The following is a 19,366-nucleotide window of genomic DNA, read 5'->3' as shown; positions in this document are numbered from 1 at the left end:
TGGACATGTCAAGTTGAAGATGAATTTTAGATATACAAGAAGAGATTTCAGATCAGATATAAGGAAGTAGAGTCTGAATTGAGAGGAGAGATAAAGGAGATTTGTCATTATCATATAAATGATATTTAAAACCATATGCCCTGATGAAATCATTTAGAGAAAGAGAAAGAACAACTTCAAAAAGAAAAGGCTTGCTGGGCACAGTGGCCCACGCCTGTAATCCCAGCGGCTTAGGAGCCTGAGGCAGGAGAATAAGGATTTCAAAGCCAGCTTCAGCAACATCAAGGTGCTAAGTAACTCAGTAAGATCCCATCTTTAAATAAAATACAAAATAGAGCTGGGGATGTGGCTCAGTCGTTGAGAGCCCCTGAATTCAATCCTTGGTATCCCCCTACCCAGCAAAAAAAAAAAAAAGGCTCAAGGCCAAACCCTTGAGTATTTCAACATTTGCAGTTGGAACAGGCAGAGTATTCAAAAAAGGAAATACAGAAGCATTTTCGGTGAGATGGGTGAAACTAGCTGTATGACACTGTATGACATGCTCTAGAAACCTTAAGAGGAAGTATTTCAATTTTGTTGAATGTCAGGGTCAGAGAGAGAATCTACTTAATTTGTCAAATAGAATTTCATTGGTAACTCAACAAGAGCAGTTTCAGGGGAGTAGACGGGGTCAAGAAGCCAATTAGAGGAGAGAACTGGGCGTGAGAAAATACAGGCATCAGCTATTCAAAAGTGGAAAATGAAGCTATTGCTCAAGAGGGGTATAGGTCAAGAAAGACTAAAAGAAGATGAAATATAAAAATGTGCTCATAACATTGAAAATGCCGGTAAAGTTGATTGGCTACTGAATTACATAGGATCTTAATAGTGCCAGGCAAAACTTTAAATATTGTCTCTAGTGTATTTGCTTGTTTGTTTGTTTGTTTGTTCAGGGATTGAACTGAGGGCCTTGCTAAATTGCTGAGGCTGGCTTTGAACCCGCGATCCTTTTGCCTCAGCCTTCCCATTTGCTGGGATTGCAGGCGTGCGCCACACAGCCCAGCTGTATTTGCTTTCTCTATGTTCTTTCCTTCCGTTTTTTCCTTCCACTTTGATCAAACTTTCATCAGAGTTTATTAAATTTCCACCACTCTGCCCAAATAGAATGTTTCAACATCACTAGTGACCCGAACATTGCTCGGTGGTCAATTCTTAGTGTTACAGCTGTTGACCGGTGACGAGTCCTTGCTTCCCTGATGTTGAAGAATAACACCAGAGAGCACGCCGAGGCAAAGTCAGAGTAGAAATTAGAAGTTTATTAAAGGACAGCAGAAAAGACTTTTCCCAGAGGAAGAAGGGGACCCAAGAGGTGGAATCCGTGGAAGGGATGTTGTCTCCCCTTTTTATAGTTCTTTCAGTGATGGAATGTAGGTGGGAAGGACCGAGGGGTGGGACACAGGTGGGCCAAAGAAGTAATCTGGTCAGGAAGGACTTCTGAGTCAGCACCTTTTTGCTGGGGGCTGTTCATTAACATTTCTTTGAGGTGGACTTTGGCCTAGGGCCTTTTGGGACTTCATTAACATTCCATGAGTTGTCCTGTGTTTTCCCTGAGTCATTCTCCGCACGGCCTCCATTTTAGATTTCACTCAATATTAGACCCGATTTACCTAACTACACTGACTACCTAATTTTAAATCTGGCTTCATTAGTTTCCATCTTACTTGACCTATCAGCAGCATCGATCACAGTGGACTGTTCCCTCTTTCTTGAAATATTTTCTTGTCTTGGTTTTGCAGATCCAAACTCTCCTACTTTCCCATCTATCTCACGTATTATTCCCTGGCTTCTTTGTGATATCGTCTTCATCTCCATGACCCAAACTAGAGCAGCGCTAGAAGAAACCACACCAAAAGGAAATTATTCTTTAAGGACACTGCAGATTTCGACCTTGCAGGATATGAAATTTCTGATGCCTGTTTTCTTTTTTTTATAATGAAGATAATATCTACACTTTTAAATATGAGCGTGGCTTTCCAGGCCAGCCCCAGAGATACCAACCCCCTGATTTTCCTCCAAGGCGGAAGAAGCCTTCCAGGTTTCTCCGGAAACGCGCCCGGAGGCCTTGTGGGCAATGTGGTCTCTGAGCGATGCACACTTCCGCACACGCGCGGTGGGGCTGGACCCGGTGTTCGCCTTTTCAGACCTGTGCAGTACTCAGTGCGGCGTGGGTTTCCTCCCTCGTTTCTGCGGGAGGATGCTGTAGCCCCATTCTGGTAGTAGTGACGGAAATGGGAGACAGGCGACGAAAAGGTGGCAGGTAAGGCTATGCCCGACTCTGGGGGAGACACGGGTCGAATGGCGAGAGCCAGCTTGTGGGTTTACCGTATCGAAGATGTTTGACTTGGTGTTTGGGTGCATGTGTGCGTCCTGTCCAACTCTGGAGTACGTGCGTTATCTATGGGCAAGGGGAACTCAACTTCATTTACACTGTTATAGGGATCCGACTGGCCATGGGTAAGTTCTTAGAACCCGCGTTGTGGCTGGGACAGGCTCTCTTTGCATTCCTGCCCTTATTGATAAGGTGATAGTAAAGGAGGCTATGCATCTCAGTGCACCAGAGCCAGCGACAGGATTTTTTTTTTTTTTTTGAGAGAGAGAGAGAGAGAGGAGAGAGAGAGAATTTTTTAATGTGTATTTTTTAGTTTTCAGCGGACACAACATCTTTGTTTGTATGTGGTGCTAAGGATCGAACCCCGGCCGCACGCATGCCAGGCGAGCGCGCTACCGCTTGAGCCACATCCCCAGCCCAACAGGAAATTTTAAGCCACTTTAAGAGATCCAAGAAGGAAGAATTTCTAGAGAAACTGCTATGCTTTCTTAGGATATTCTCACTGCTGTCATCTGGAATAAGTGCTGTCACTAGTATGCATATGAAGTAACCTAAGACGAAAGAGGTGAAATTCCTTGCCTTTATTCGCACAGCTTAGCAAGTAGAAGAGCGAGATTCAAACCTGGATAAGTTTTCTTCAGATTTCATTTTTTGTTTAACAACATAGCTCTCCTGCATTACCCAAAGAATTGAGTGTATTCTATTTTTGAAATACTTGAGTAATGAATATTGAATGAATTTCACTTTATGGTCATCTTTTTGGGTCTCTTGTATCTGCAAATCTTCCCATGAAAACAGTGTAAATGAAGTTGAGTTCTCCTTGCCCATAGATAACGCACATACACAGGGAAACAGCTTTGAACTCTAAACTGAATCACCAGCTTTAAAATAGATAGGTGGGCAGACAGAAAACCTTCTCAAGAAAGCTCAACCTTTCCCATCCTAGTTGTTCCAGCTATTTGGGAGGCTGAGCTTGAGCCCAGGAATTTGAGACTAACCTGGGCAACATAGACAACTCCCCAACTCTTAAAAAAAAAAAAAAAAAAGGAATGAAAACCTAATTTGAGTTTTTTTTTTTTTTTTGTGTGTGTGTGTGTATAGGGTGCTGGGGATGGCGATTGAAGCCAGGGCCTTGAGTATGCAAGGCAAACACTCTACCAGGTGAGCTATATCCCCAACTAGACTGAGCTATATCCCAGCCCGAAATTATTTTATCCCAGCTTCAAAGCAGAGATCAGAGAATCACAGGAAGGAATCATTTCTAGACCTACTGAGCTTCAGAAACCAAGGCCTTTGTTTGGTTTTTTAACTTATATTTCCTTGGGATAAATTTCTGGGAGCAAACAAAAAAAGACACTGATTGGAAGTTTCACACGTTGGTGTTAGACCATCAGGATAAAGATGTACAACATCCTTATCTAAGCCCCATATATTCATAATAGAATCACGGCTTATGAAATGTTGACTTGTTAGAAATGTCATTTTCTGAATAGGTGGCATTTTCTGAGGCTTCAGTGTAGGTACTTATTATCTGGTAAAGGAGGATTCTATATTACAGTCTTTGTGTCTAATGTCTTCCTATTCTCATTTCTACTTTCATAGGTCTCCTCTATCTAAAAGCTGCAGAAAAATGATCAATTTACAGGTAAGACATCCATATATTCACTGAATCATTCAAGTCCAAAATCCATATGATTAAAAAAATGGTCAAAAAATGTAGATTGAATAGAAGATCAGGTCCAAATGGAAATTTAGAAAATTAGTAAGTTGATGTCCATGTCATGGGGTCTGCATATAGTTGGAATAAATTTGAGTTGCAAAGTATATACTCAGTCTTCTTGGAAATCATATTAAATGGATTATCAACTAGTTAAAGTGTTAGCATTGTTTGTGAAGATAAAACAAAATAATTCCCCAGATAAGTTTTTTCCCCCTTGAGCTAGATCTTCTTTAACTGTAAATTGGCTATTCTCGTATATAGAAAAGTATGGATCACACATTATTTTGGCTTTATAGTTAAGAGGATATATTATATCATGTGAAAAAAAAAAAAAAAACACCTTGTGATCCTGTTTTAAAATGCTTATGTAAGGAGTTAGGGTTTTAGCTCAGCAGTAGAGTACCTGCCTAGCATGAGCGAGGCCCTGGGTTTGATCCTCAGCACCACATATAAATAAATAAAATAAAAAATAAATATTTTTTTAAAATGCTTATGTAAGCCAGGTGTGTAAACCTTATCACTTCAGTAACATTGCAGATATTTACTGCCGGATTTCAGTTCTCGAAACTAAAAGGCTCAGGGGTCGCTCCAGATAAACTGGGCTAACTGGGCTGCACGAAATAACCACACAAGAGACACAAATACCTTTTTCTTTGGGATTGCTGTGATGGCTCCTCTGACCTTAAGGGTCTGCAGAAAGAGAGAGAGCGAGAGCAGGCTCTGACCCCTTTTATTGAGGAGAAGCTATTCAAATGAGGCAAGGGGTCAGGTTTCAGGGGGCTGAGTATCTTCATGATGTCCACTTTCAGCAGGTTGACTGACACCTGGGTAGGCCATATCCAAGGGCACAGTAAGAGAAGGGGACACACACAGGGCATTTCCATGGAAGATTTTATCCTAAACAGGGCAAGGGATTATATTACAAAGGAACAGGTGAGGGTAGCTTCAGCCGTGGGGCTGTAGCAAGATACACGAGACACCGACCACATTTCTGTGACTGAGCGCCTCAGCACCCAGCCAGGGAGTGTGACCCAGTCATGTGTAAGGTTGGCCTCCCAGAATTTACTTTGTAGAGTCTGATATGTTGTAAGGTCCCTCAGGGGAGCAATCATATTTTTCCTTTTGAAATCATTATTAGTACAGGGTCTTGTAGATCCTCATAAAATATTCTATGAATGAATTACTAAGAAATATATAAGTGCTATTCTAAAATAGTTTTATTGAAATGCAATTCACATATCACAACAGTGACTTAATTTAAGGTGTCAGTTGAGTGGTTTTTATTATAGTCACAGCATTGTACAGCCATTGCCACTGTAATTTTATAACATTTCATCATGCCAGGAAAAAAGGAATTCCAGATACCCATTAGCAATTACTCCCTATTCCTCCCTAATCTGCTTTCTGTTTATATGGCTTTTCTATTCTGAACTTTTCATATAAATGAAGTCATACAATATGTGATTTTTTGTAACTAGTTTCTTTTACCCAGTACAGTATTTTCAAGGTTCATCCCCATTGTAGATATATCAGTACCTCATTCCTTTTTAATACTGAATAATATTTCATCCTGTGGATATATCACATTTTGTTTATCCATTTGTCAGGTCATGGACATCAGATTGTTTCCACATTTTGGCTGCTGTGAATAATTCTGCCACAAACATTTGTGTATAAATTTTTACATATACAAGGGTTTTGATTCTATTAGGTATATACTTAGGAGTGGAATTCCTAGTCATATGTTTAACATTTTGAGAAACCGCCAAACTGTCTTCCATAGTTGCTACACTATTTTGCAATCCCACCAGAAATGTATGAGTTCCTCTTTCTCAATGTGCTTGCTAACACTTGTAATTGTCTGCCTTTTATTTTAGCCACCATCATGGGTGTGCTGTGGTACCTTATTGTGGTTTTGATTTGCATTTCACTAATGAATAATGATATTTATCATTATTTCATGTGCTTATTGACCTTTCTCATATATATATAACAATCTGGTGTCCATGAACTGACAAATGGATAAACAAAGTGTAATATAGTCACAAGATGAAATATTATTCAGTACTAAAAAAAGGAATGAAGTACTGATATATTTACAACAGAAATCAACCTTGAAAATATTGTACTGTAGTACAAGATCTATACACACATGCACATATCACTTCAGGCATTGCAGTTGTTTACTTTGTAAAGTCTAATATATATAAAAATAAATCTGGAGAAATGTCTGTTTAAATCCTTTGCTGATTTTTAATTTAAGTTGTCTTTTCTTGAATTTTAAGAGTGCTTTTTTCTGATATAGATCTCTTGTCAGATATATGATCTGTAAATATTTTCTCTTAGTCTGCGAGTTTTTCTTTTCTTTTCCTTTTTGGTACTGGGGATTGAACCCAAAGGGTGCTTTACCAGTAAAGGTACATTCCAGACCTTTTTATTTTTTACTTTGAGACAGGCTCTCACTAAGTTGCTTAGGACCTCAATAAATTGCTGAGGCTAACCTTGAACTTGTGATCCTTCTATCCTTCTGCCTTAGCCTCCTGAGTAGCTGGGATTACAGGCATGCATCACCACACCCAGGTTTACTTATTTTATTGTGTTCTATGAAGCACAAAGTTTTTAAGGTTGTTTGTGTGTGTGTGTGGTGCTGGGAATGGAACCCAGGGCCTTGTGCATGCAAGACAAGCACTCTACCAACTGAGCTATATCCTCAGTTTTTTAGTTTTGATGAATTCAAATTGATTTTATCATTTGTCCCTTATACTTTTCTGTCATATTTAAGAAGCCATTGCCTGGGGGCTGGGTTGTAACTCAGTGGTAGAGTACTTGCCTAGCACATCTGAGACACTGGGTTTTATCATCAGTACCACGTAAAATTAAATAAAATAAAGGTATTGTGTCCATCTACAACTTAAAAAAAAAAAAAGAAGAAGAAGAAGCCACTGCCAAAGATTTTCTCCTGTGTCTTTTTCCTAAGAGTTTAACAGTTTTAGTCCTGACATGTAGGTCCCTAGTCCATTTTAGTTCATATTTTGTTTGTTTTATGAGGTGGGTGGGAGATCAACTTTATTCTTCTGTGTGGGGGAATCTAATTGTCTCAGCACCATTTTCTTTCCCTTGTTGAATTTTTCTGGCACTAGTTGGACTTTTTAATACGATTTTTGTTGCTATTGCAAAGTTTATTTCTGAATCAAGTGTATAGTAGTTACTGTACATAATTTTCTACACACTCAAGAGTCAAGGTGATATTAAGAGATTATCATGATTCTCTTGCAAGTCCCTAATAATGCACACACTAGTTTGAAGAAGAATGTGCTATTACAGGAATCAGTGACATTCCAGGATGTGGCTGTGGACTTCACTTCAGAGGAATGGCAGCTGCTTGATTGTGATCAGAGATCCCTCCCTGTATTGGGATGTGATGTTGGAGAACTATAAAAACCTCATGTCAGTGGGTAAGGACAGAGGGTGGTAACTGTGTAACTTGGAATGTACCAATATAGTGCACTCCCTTTAAGACATGTGAGAGCTGGGAACATTCTGAAGCATTAATAAAATTGGCCCTGAACTTCCGAGTTCAGTTTGTTCTAAAACCTACTTGTCATCCTTTAAATGCCTAAGACTCGAGGCAGTTCTAAGTTCTGAGATAGCTGTTTGTCCCCAGTACTTTGTCCCCTCTTGTGTGTTGTTTTCCCATGAAGAGCGTGTATAAGTACCAAACAAAAGTGATCCTCATGGTGAAGTGAGGACAAAAGCCATGGTTTGTAGAAGGAAAGAACCTACATTGGAGCCGTCCAGGTGAGTGAGAGAAAATCAGATGGGAACTGAGATCCCATTTGGTCAGTGAAGGACAGGCACCTTTGAATGCTTTTTAGAAAGCACCTCTTAAAAGTCACACACTGTTGGAAGTGAGTGGGTACTCCTGTAATCATCAGCTTTCCAAAGGGTGCCCATGTGTCTCTGCTCTTGCTCTGCCGCCATGTGGAGGTGCCCTCTCCTTCCTGTGGTTCCTCACACTGCCTGTTCTTACAGATCCTTGCTTGCTTCTTTTCTTTTAATTCCTGAAACCCTCATTTTTCTTCCCTTCTCAACATTATTGCAGATCTTTCTGTGTAGTTAGTCCTTAGAATGTTGTCAGTTTGTATGGGTTTGAAACCTTACTGGACCAGTCATTGTATAATCTTGGGAAAATTACTTTGTAGCATAATTTTTTAATTTATAAAATAATGATATTAATTCTTAGCTCAGATTCCTGTAAAGATTGTATGAACTAATACCTGTAAAACACTTTAAATGGTTGGCTGGCAGATAATAAGTCTTCAGTACATGTTAGTTTAAAAAAAAATTTTTTTTTTGGTAACATTATGCTCTCAATTATTTTCCTTTTTTAAAAAGTTTCTTTTCTCCCATCATATACGCCACTGTTTTAATTCAGGGTCCTTGAGATGGAGAGTACCCCTTCAACAATTAGGACATATAAGATGGCAATCTTCTATTGCTTATGGGTCCTGGTGTGTGTGGCGGGGGGAGGTGCTCAGCATGACCAGAGGCCACACACATATTGGTCAGGCATGAAGGCAGGGAGAGAGACAGGGACCTATGGGCCAGTGCTTTCATTGGGGCCAGGATGTTATTCAAATAAGTTTTCCAGGGGAAGTTTTGGTTGTTAGGTTTAAAGCAAGCAGACACAATTTCCAAGAGACCACATTGTTGCTGAGAGGTGGTTATTATGACATAGCTGCACAGTCCACGCAGGGTGTGAAGGTCAGCACAGCCAATCAGGTATACTGTATCTATCTGTCCCCCAGAGAAGTGGTCACCAGGAAGCAGTTGTATAAGGTGGAAATCCAGTTGACCACACTATTTCTGGTATAAGAAAGTTAAACTTTATGCAGAATGGAAGCTGAGACAACATAAAATTATAAGAATTTATTTCATTCACCTTACCCATCTTTGGTCTCTCTGATAATGTGGGGATATCTATTTTCTAGTGCATCTTTTTGCTTCACTTGGTAATACTAATATCTTTTTGAAATTCACTTTCCACTCAAGTTTACTTATTTCCTAGCTGACCTGCCTCACCCATTTTAGTATTTATTCATCTCTTGCTTCTTGCCCTTCTTCTCCACCTCTCTCCACAATTAACTCCCTCAGAAGCCACATCACCTCCAGCATCTTTGCCTCAGCAACTCCCCATTCCTGTGATTGTACCTCACCTGCCTTTTTTTGTCTTTTCATAGTAACTAATTTTTAAAATTCTTCAGCCTTCACCTTTATATTGCAATAAAGAATCATGACTGGCCCACTTGCTTTGCAGTCTCGAAATCATGTGGCAAGTGATTTGGCTTTTTCCTCTCAATGGCAACCTTAAAGCCTATGTAGATTTATGGCTTATGTTTCAGCTATTAGTTTGTCAAAGATTGATTCAAAATAAAGTTTCCCCTTTCCACAGAGAACATTAGGGAAGTGTTTCAAATGGTTAGGACACCAATTAACTATATTTTAAATTCCCTGGGATCTCAACTTCTACTGACATAAACCGAGTGAATTTTAATTACTGTTATTGTGTCTGGACTGTTTATATTCCTGTTTTGCCAATTCCATTCTCTTTCCTGGTGTGTCTTAGTTGTTCTTCCACAATTTATCCAAATTATTTCATTTTTCTTTTTCTTTCATTTTTTTCGGGTACTGGGGATTGAACTCTGCGGCACTTGACCACTGAGCCACATCCCCAGCCCTATTTTGTATTTTATTTTGAAACAGGGTCTCACTGAGTTGCTTAGTGCTTCACTTTTGCTGAGGCTGTCTTTGAACTCACAATCCTCCTGCCTCAGCTTCCTGAGCTGCTGGAATTACAGGCATGAACCACCACACCTGGCTCCATTTTACTTATAACTTTCCTGACAATAATATTTAGTCCTTTATAACCTGTATTGTGATATTTAAGTGGCTTTTAGTGCCCTCTATAGTGTAGTCCCATTTTGCTTATCCAGAATTATTAATTTTCTTCCCTATTTCATGAGAATTGGGCTCTTTTATATCTTCTTCATACAATTTTCTTTTTGTATCAGTCCTTTTGATTCTGATTTGCTCTACATATCTAAGACCTGCATGGTATAAAGTTTGAGGTCAGTTTTCTCCCCTTTCATAAGTCAAGCCTAGATCTATTTCTACCTTTTTGAACTCTCAGTCCAACTTTGCCATGAGTCTGTCATGAATACTTGACATATGCTATCTTGGACTTTTAAGAAAATCCTTGTGGCTTTTTTTTTTTTTTTTTTTTTTTTTTGGTACCAGGGATTGAACTCAGGGATGCTTACCCTCTGAGCCACATCCCCAGCCTTTTTTTGTATTTTATTTAATTTAGAGACAAGGTCTCACTAAGTTGCTAGGGCCTTGCTAAGTTGCTGAGGCTGCCTTTGAACTCATGATCCTCCTGCCTCAGCCTCCCAAGCTGCTGGGATTACAGGTGTGTGCCACCCCTTGTGGCTTTTTTTGTTTGTTTGTTTAGTTGGACACAATACCTTTATTATTTATTTATTTATTTTTGTAGTGCTGAGGATCATCAAACCCAGGGCTTCACACTTGCTAGGTGAGTGCTCTACCTCTGAGTCACAACGCCAGCCCCCCCTTGTGGCTTTTAAGGCATGATTTTTCATGATAATTCTGTAAAGAAAAAGAGCTATTACATTCCTTTTTCCCTTTAATGAACATTTCATTAATTCACTGTTGTAGAGCCAGGCATTGTGGGGCATGTTTCTTCTTGGTGTTTCATTCAGCAAACTTTTTAAAATGTTTCTTGAGAAGGACTCAAAGAAAGCAAAGAATCCATTACCATTTTCTAAGTATATAAATGGTAATTGGAACAGCAAAACATAGTTATATGAAAACATTTTCAAATTTGACAAGTGAATGTGAAACATTTGTGGAGTACACATTAACATTGCAGTTTTATTCTTGTTAATTATTAAGGTCATTAGTGCAGCAGTGACTCTCTTAGACATCCAAAGAAAATGGAACTTAAAGTTTAAAATATACAAAGACTGGAGAAGTCTCCTTTTGTGATTATGGAACAGTAGTTCCTCCCTGAAGAATATCTAAGTTCTAGATATAATGAGAGGAGAGAAGAGAGGGCAAGTAGGTAAGGAAGGAACATGAGCAAAAGGCTGTAGTCATAGACTCAACTTAATGAATTTTGAATTTACAGTGGTGCCAAAGTGATACACATTTAGTAGAAACTATACTTAAAATTTTGTCCTGGGCCAGTTATGTGTGGTACTCTGTCAAGGTGCTGGACAGCAATAGTGAGCCACAGTTCCCAACTAGCCACATGATCACGAGGGTAAATGACCAGTACTCTACAGTGTACTGTGTTGCTAAGTTAGCATGTTTGGTAGGTGTGTTAAATGCATTTTCACCTTCATAATATTTTCAATTTACTATGGTTTTATTAGGATATAACCCCTTCCCCTCATTGTAAGTTTAAGAGTATCTGTGTTTAGGAGTCCAGACTCAATGGAATAGAAGATCCTTGAGGACTAGTAAAATGCATGCTTAGATCCCACCAGTGAATTCTTATCTTGCATAGTAAGATTGTTTACCAGGTTGATTACACTGAGTATTTTAGTTGGTTATTTTTTATAGAGGTAACCTAGGATGCTGTTTCCCATTGGTTTAAGTAGAAAGAAAAGAAAAGGAACCAAATCCCCATTACTCCACAATGAAGTGTGTACCAGTGGCCGTAGCCCTTCACCTAGTCCAGCTCCACATATCATTATGATATGAACACAGAGGTTAAGGCACAGAGCAAGAAGTTAGAGGTGTTGTACTACACTAACAGTCCACTGAAAGGAAACTCCAGAGTGGGAATTAGTTCACTCTTCTCAGTTTTTTTTTTTTTTTAATGGAACATCAGATTTGGGATTTATAGGTTTTTAAGGGTAGAAGTGAGAAAATGTGACTCATGAGAGCAAAGTGCTTTCAGAAGACTAGTTGGTTAAGCAGATTGAAAGAGGATCGAAAACAGTCCTTGTCCAGTACAAATATATATATTTGTCATATATAAAAATGACAGAAAATAGAATCTATGGCTGGGCTAAGGATGACTTGTTTATCGATGGCCTGCTAGACATTTGTACTCCTAGGCTTACAGGTACATGTAAGATGAGTCCCAGTCAGAGGTAGATTTGAAACTCTGTCTACAGGAGTGCTTCAGCTATGGCTTAGATGGAGCTAGAGGCCTGAGATAGAAGAATATCTCTAAAGGAAATTGACCTTGTGCCAGATGATTAAGAGAAAAAAGAGATGTAAAAGAGAAATAGGGAACTATCCTATCAGAGCAATCGAAGAATTAGGTAGAGAGCACTCTGCTGTCTTATCTGCCTCTTCCAAACCTAGTCTGTTCTCTGATATTTTCCCTTAACACTCTTGTCTGCTAGTGGCCTTGTGACCCTATCCATTAATCAGAGCTCCCCAGTGGAGTCTCCCCATTCTGTGACCTAACCCTGAACCCTTGTCCAACAGCCTTTTGATTTCCTTTGTACTCTGCTTGTTCCTTATGCCCATTTTACTGTCTTTCCACAGGTCACAAGGTAAGCCATCTGTTCCCAATTTCTTTATTATCAGTTTTGTTCTTAAAGCTCAGGAAGAGCAAGGCAGAATGAGAGACTAGATTTGAAACTATAGATGCTTCTCTCCCTATAACATGTTGGAGGGAGAAAATAAGTAGGAATGTTTTACTCTCCTCCTTTTTAGAAGCTGACTGCCCATTTGATGAACCAGAGAAGTATCAGGACAGCAAGGACAATTTTTTGAAGTCAGTTTTGTTCACGTTCAGTAAAATTCTGACTATGGAGAGACTCTACCATTATGATATGAACACAAATCTTAATCTTAAAAGAATAAAATCATATAAAAGTAAAATGTATGAGAAGAGCTTGCAACCTGATTTAGACTTAGAGAAAACTCTTATGAATTCAGTGAATGTAGAAAAACCTTCAAAAAGAAACTTCATTTCATTAGGCATGAAAAAAATCCTAGAAGAAAAAACCCCTTTGAGTGCAACACCTGTGGGAAAGCCTATAGCAGTAAGGCACACCTTGCAACGCATCAGAAAATTCATAATGGAGAGAGACCCTTTGTGTGCAGTGACTATGGGAATGCTTTTGTACGTAAAGCCCAGCTTATGGTCCACCGGAGACCTCACACCGGAGAGAAACCTTATGAGTGCAGTCAGTGCGAGAAAATGTTTATGTGGAGCTCCTCCTTCAATCAACATGTGAAATCACATACATTTAAGAACTCTTTTGAATGTAAGGAATGTGGGAAAACTATCAGGTATAGCTCATCCCTTCATAAACATTCTAGATTTCATACAGGAGAGAAACCATACCGATGTATTGTGTGTGGTAAAGCTTTTGGCAACACATCTGTGCTTGTTACACATCGAAGAATTCATACAGGAGAGAAACCTTATGGATGTGTTGAATGTGGCAAAGCCTTCAACAAGAAATCTCATCTCCTTAGACACCAAATAACTCACACAGGAGAGAAGCCCTATGAATGTAACAAATGTGGGAAAGCATTTTCCCAGAAGTCAAATCTTATTGTACATCAGAAAATCCATACATAACATTCACTTTATAAATGTGAGGAGTACTTAAATATTAGATAAATCTTAGTAAACAGCAGAGAATTCATGGTAAGAAGTCCTCAGTTTGAATGAATGCTAAAGAGTAGGTTCCCATAGAAAATAATCAGTACCACACATGCTTTGGCAGTGATAATACTTTTTTTTTCAGAACAAAAATCACAAAAAGGATTGAATTGCACATAATAGAGCACAGAGCTTGAAAAATAAAAAGTATCCAGGAATCAATGAAAATTGCATTTACCATTTCTGATTTTTAATTTTTATAACATAATTTTGCAAGTGGGAGTTTAAGATATATACTTTCACATTAATTTGTTTCCATTAAAAATTTTTCTATAACAATGGCACAGTGGCACCTGTGATTCCAGCACTTGGGAGGCTGAGGTGGGAGGACTAGAGAAGGCAACACAGTGAGACCCTATCGCAAAAAGAAGTTTAAATAAAATCGTGATTTTTTTTTTCTTCCAATCCTAATGACATGTGCATAATCAATTAACTGGGAAACAGTATTATAATATGTAGTATGAATTTCAGCAATATTTCCATCCATTTACTGGCACTTTTTTTTTATTCCATTATTGGAAACTGAACCCAGGGCCTTGTAAACACTAGTAGGCACTCTACCACTGAACTAAATCCTGAGTCATTTTAAAAATTTTTTATTTTGAAGCAATGTCTTTCTCAGTTGCCCAGCCTGGCTTCAAACTTTCAATCCTCTTCCCTTAGCTTCAAGGAGTAGCTGGGATCGCAGGATTGTGCTACTTCACCTGGCATTTGCTGGCACTTTTAATGAGCATGGCAGTGTTACTGAATTTCCCTTTGGTTAATTATAGAAGTGAAGACTTCTTATGAAGATGTTTTCCTATTTATGTGAACATCAAAACAAAAAATAACATTTAACATGGTACTAATTGAAGAGAGAAACAGCACTTGTGGTCTGTATTATAATAAGTTTTCAGTTCAGAAAAAGAAATATTTCAGTATGTAAATAAAACATTTGTACTTCAAATCTCTCTCCTTTTTCATTGGTATATTTTGTAAGCTCAAAGAGCTTTAACTTGGAGTATCATCTGTATTTAATTATTTTAAAAATTTTTTAGTTATAGATGGATACATACTTTTATATATCTATTTTTTTCCCAAGCCAAACTGTATCCAGCTTTATGAAAGATTCCTGTCATAAACAATCATGGTATTTCAGGTAGGACATGGGCAGACAATTGTTAACAGTATACAACAACTTTCAAACTCCCTTCTTGGATGGACTCCCCAAATCAGAAAGCTAGCATAAAACCCAATGAAGTCTTCTTTTGATGCTCTGAATAGGGAGAGTTTAGAGAAAGGGTTGACATTTCACATTTAGCATGTTGTTTAATAATTGTTCCATGAGCTGGCCCTGACTTTCAGAAAATGAAATGAAAATGGCAAAAATTTGAAGATCCACAATTTAGAAAAGGAACTGCTGCTCTCTATCTCAGTGATGTCACTGGAAAGTCCAGATTGCCCCACACACTGGTAAAACCAATTGTTGGGAGTCAGGTCCCAACATGTCTGAGTTTAGGGAATTAAGTCTATGCTGATGGCAGAGAGGAAGAGGAGGGCATAAAAGATGACTTTGAGATTTTTCACACCACAAGGCATTTGTGCCAAGGTGGCTATGTGTACCAATGTCAGGGAACACCTCCTCGTGGGAGCCAAAAGGAAGTCTCTCAAAACTGTCAGGGAAAGGTGTTCCCCCCAACAGCAGTCCAGCTTCGGAGACATTCTGCTAGTGACGTATGCTCCTTCCCACCAAAACAACAATGAAGTGTTCTGTGTGCTAACATAGCTTTAAAAAAATTTTCTGCATTTTTATAAAAATTTGATTAAAAAATAGTATTTGAAACTATACCAGAAGCCTACAGTTATAAAAAAATGCACACACTTCCTTGGCACCTCCAGCACCTTCAGCTTCTGTGCTTGGTCTGTTTTGGCATCTCCATTTTCTGCAGGGTTATTATCCTTGCCATCATCAGTTTTTTTCTTTTTACCTTTGGTACCTTCTCTCCCTTCTGTGCAGGATCCTTTTTAGGCTTGGGCTTTGGCTTTGGAGGAGTAAGTTTAGCAGACAACCTTGCATATCTTCTCTGTGGTTCCTCCGCCACCTTGACTTTATCTCCTTTAGCATCCTTGTCAGCCTTTCTCTTGGGCATAGTGGTGAAGGCTGCAGGATGCAGGCAGTGGATACAGTGGCGCTTGGCTTTGGTTGGTCTGGGGGGTGGGTCATTTCTTGTCTTTTCTTCACACTGCTTCCTTTATTTTATTTATTTTTATGTGTTACTGAAGATTGAACCCAGTTCCTCACACATACTAGGCAAGTGCTGTACCACTGAGCTACAACCCCAGCCACTCATTTATATTTAATTTTTAAAAATATCTTTATTTTTTGTTTATTTTTTTTAATGTGGTACTGAGAATTGAACCCAGTCCCCCACACGTGCCAGGCAAATGCTCTACCACTGAACTACAACTCCAGCCCCCCTATATTTAATTTTAATAAATTAGGATGTTATGATATTTTGCAATTTGAGGGGTGAGAGTTTTGGGGGTTTTGTTGTTTTCTTAAGGAGTCAATAACAGGTTTATCTCCTAGAGGTGCCAGGAATTTTCCATATGGCCAGCACAGGCATCATTAATCAAAGTGTTTGAATAGAATATGTTTTTCTGCTTCAGTTTCATGTTGGACTATGGCATTTTTACATTCTACATATTTCCTTCAAAGGATTAAATTAACCCTCATTTAAACTGAAGTTCTTCTTACTCTGTTCTCCACAATATTCCTTGAAAATGTCAAGAAAACTTTTATGCCTTTTATTGAATGATGATAAAAACTCAACTTCAACCTAAATTCAGAAATCAGGCCTTTCCTTTTAAGTTTAAGCTCAGTTACACCTCACTGCATTGGTTTTCTTTCATTAACCATTTTTAAAGGTAATATAATGACTATAAATGAATTATAGTACTTTTTTGATCAAGCACACTAAAAGCTCTAAATTAAATTTTGTCTCTAAGTTATTTTAGAAATATATGTGCTAATTTCACTTAGGAAATAATTCTAAGTTTTTGGAACCTTCTTTTTTTGGAATTGTCTTCAGAATCAATTTGTCAACCACTCAGGGCAACCAAGGTTTTTTTTTTTTAAGTACTTTTTCAGTTGTTGTTAGACCTTTATTTTATTTATTTATATTTGGTGCTGAGAATCAAATCCAGTGCCTCACAACATGCCAGGCAAGTGTGCTACTGCTGAGCTACAGCCCCAGCCTCTCAATCAGGATATTTATAGTTATAGGAAGGAGTTGCCTTTTCTCAGCTCAACAGTTTTCCCTTATGTCCTATATGAAGCCCACATTTCGTCCTTCCTAGTGCTTACCATTCCTGTCCAATCTATTCTATTCTTCTCTATTCAGGTCCCTCATCTGAGAAACTCCATAGACAACAGGAGGAGGGGTAGAGAATCCATTGTTCCCAGCCTGGTGTAAGAATCCTGTGAAAGGACAGCTGTGTAGGTCAAGGTGGCAAGGATCATGCAATGGTCTGTCTGTTCCAGCTCACTGCAAATTAAGAGTCATGGAATTTGTAATAGGGTAATCTGCATTTCATAAATTAGTTTGTCTCCTTTCTCAGGTGGAAAAAGAAATACAGTACAATAAGTTAAAATGTATTTGCAGTTCTAGACAAATATAAACTGCCACCTAAAGAGTTTCTGTCACTAATCTCATTCTCTTAATCTCTACAAGATTTTGTCAAGAAAAAATAAAGTCAAAACTCATTAAGGCATAAGTTTAAGACAGAAAAAAATCAAAACTTTATGCTAAGTTCCATCCAATCATCTTGGATTTCCAAAATTCTCTATTTGCCTTTGTTGATGAAACATCCATATTAATCAAGTTCTAGGTTTTTCCCACCTCTAAGAAAATGTTATACCTTGAGACTTTTTTCTTTTACCCTATAGAAAGATTGCTAAAAATATTCTTTTATTTATATGTGGATGATAGATTGTCATTTTTCCAATAAAACTTTATTTTTTCTGATTACATACAAATTTTTAAGAATCAAATACAAAAACTATAATAGAAACAAAAAGTGGAAAGCAGATATCTGAGTTTATGAGTCCTAATGTTCTGGAATAGGATTGAGATAGAGGCTGGGGTTGTGGCTCAGCAGTAGAGTGCTTGCCTAGCGTGTGTGAGGCACTAGGTTTGATCCTCAGCACCACATAAAAATAAAGGTATTATATCCACTTAAAACTAAAAACAAAAATATATTTTTTTAAAAAAGGATCGAGATAAAGTTTAGGCTTTATAAATAAAAATGTAAAAATTTACATAAAAATAAAATGTGCAACTGCAAGTTTGAAACAAAGCATGAAATCTGACAGCAGGAAAAGTGAAAGTTGCATTTAAAAAGGCAAGGTAAATAGTAAAAATAAAGGCAGAAAAAATAAAAGTATACCAGTTAGTATTATTGGTAATACTAATATTATTAACTGCAAGTGAGTTAAACTCCCTATGATGAATAAACACTTTTTTTATAGGCACTTAAATCTTTTTATAATTATAATATAAATAAGACTCAAAGCATCTTATTTCCAGTGGTTAGAGTTGATCATCAGACACATTGCTACCCTGTGGTACACAACATATCTGACAAACATATCTGACACTACACAGGCAACAATGGAGTATGTCACTTTATGAAGGGTACCCTCTTCCTCTGGTCTGAAGTACAGTGTGGAGTTTCTGAGATGTAGGAGCAGTGAGGAAAGAAACTACAGGACCAAAATTGTCTTTTCTGTACTGTTATTTGAATTGCTTCTTTGAACATTTGTTACTGATTTAACAGGCAGTTACTCAGTTTTAGGGGTTGGTTTTCTTTCTTTTCTTTTTTTTTCTTTTTGCTTAAGATTATAGAAAATTTCAAACATACAAAAAAGGTAAAGAGGAACGTACAATGAATTCCCATCTATGTACTTCACACCTACTTAATAAAATTGTTTTCTCACATTTCCAGATGTCTTTGACATTTAGTATTCTAGTACTGGACATATATGTATATTGTTCTGCAGAGAGCTTTCCTGTGGGAAGCCATCCTGACACGTGACTGGGTGGCTCCCGTTAAGGGTCTGAGGCTTCTGGCTGTGTCGGAATTTTCCCGGCCCTTTCCTGATGAGAGAACCCGTCAGTGTGGGGGTGTGACTGACCACTGACCCCGGGGGCCCAATCACTGACCCTGACCTTGGAGTGCAGTCCCCCCTCAACCTTCATTGGATGGAATTATCCCCTGAATTTCTTGTTCCCCAATAAAAGGCTACTCCCTGTCGTGTTCACTCTCTCTCTCTCCTGCTAGCCCTGAGTAATCCTTGCTGCCCTGCTGGGCGGTTAGAGGTTGGAGCCAGAGAGGGGAGCCGTCTCAGACCTGGCAATAGAAATAAGGTAACTGAGTCTGTGTGTTTTATTTTGATCTCTTCTAGCTAACTTTATGCCAAGAACCTCATTAATGAAACCATTGCGCAGGCCGCATGGTGGACTTTCCACTATTGATTTCATTCTTTCCTTGCATATCCTCAAATCTACAACATGATTTTTAA

At 38.4% G+C, this 19,366-nt stretch overlaps 1 protein-coding gene across 8 annotated transcripts in view; it reads left to right on the top strand.

Annotated features, from left to right (window-relative positions):
• Exo5 (exonuclease 5) overlaps positions 1 to 19,366 on the top strand; it is a 65,071-nt gene that overhangs the window by 26,458 nt on the left and 19,247 nt on the right. For 2 of the 8 annotated variants that reach the window (XR_009224305.1, XR_009224302.1), the window contains exons 3-5: positions 1,776 to 2,296; positions 3,470 to 3,529; positions 3,971 to 4,013. The gene's annotated coding sequence lies outside the window, so the exon portion shown is untranslated. Of the gene's footprint in view, positions 1 to 1,775; positions 2,297 to 3,469; positions 3,530 to 3,970; positions 4,014 to 7,412; positions 7,682 to 17,186; positions 17,811 to 19,125; positions 19,212 to 19,366 lie in introns of those variants that run through there. The other 6 variants (XR_009224304.1, XR_009224303.1, XR_006857105.2 and 3 more) reach the window with 6 other exon arrangements.

Source organism: Marmota monax, unplaced genomic scaffold (assembly GCF_021218885.2).
Source record: "Marmota monax isolate L192 unplaced genomic scaffold, Marmota_monax_Labrador192_F-V1.1 WCK01_AAM20220418_F8-fsc00008, whole genome shotgun sequence".
Lineage (NCBI taxonomy): Eukaryota > Metazoa > Chordata > Mammalia > Rodentia > Sciuridae > Marmota > Marmota monax.
The sequence above is the reverse complement of the archived record's forward strand: the minus strand, read 5'-3'. Positions and strand labels throughout refer to the sequence as shown.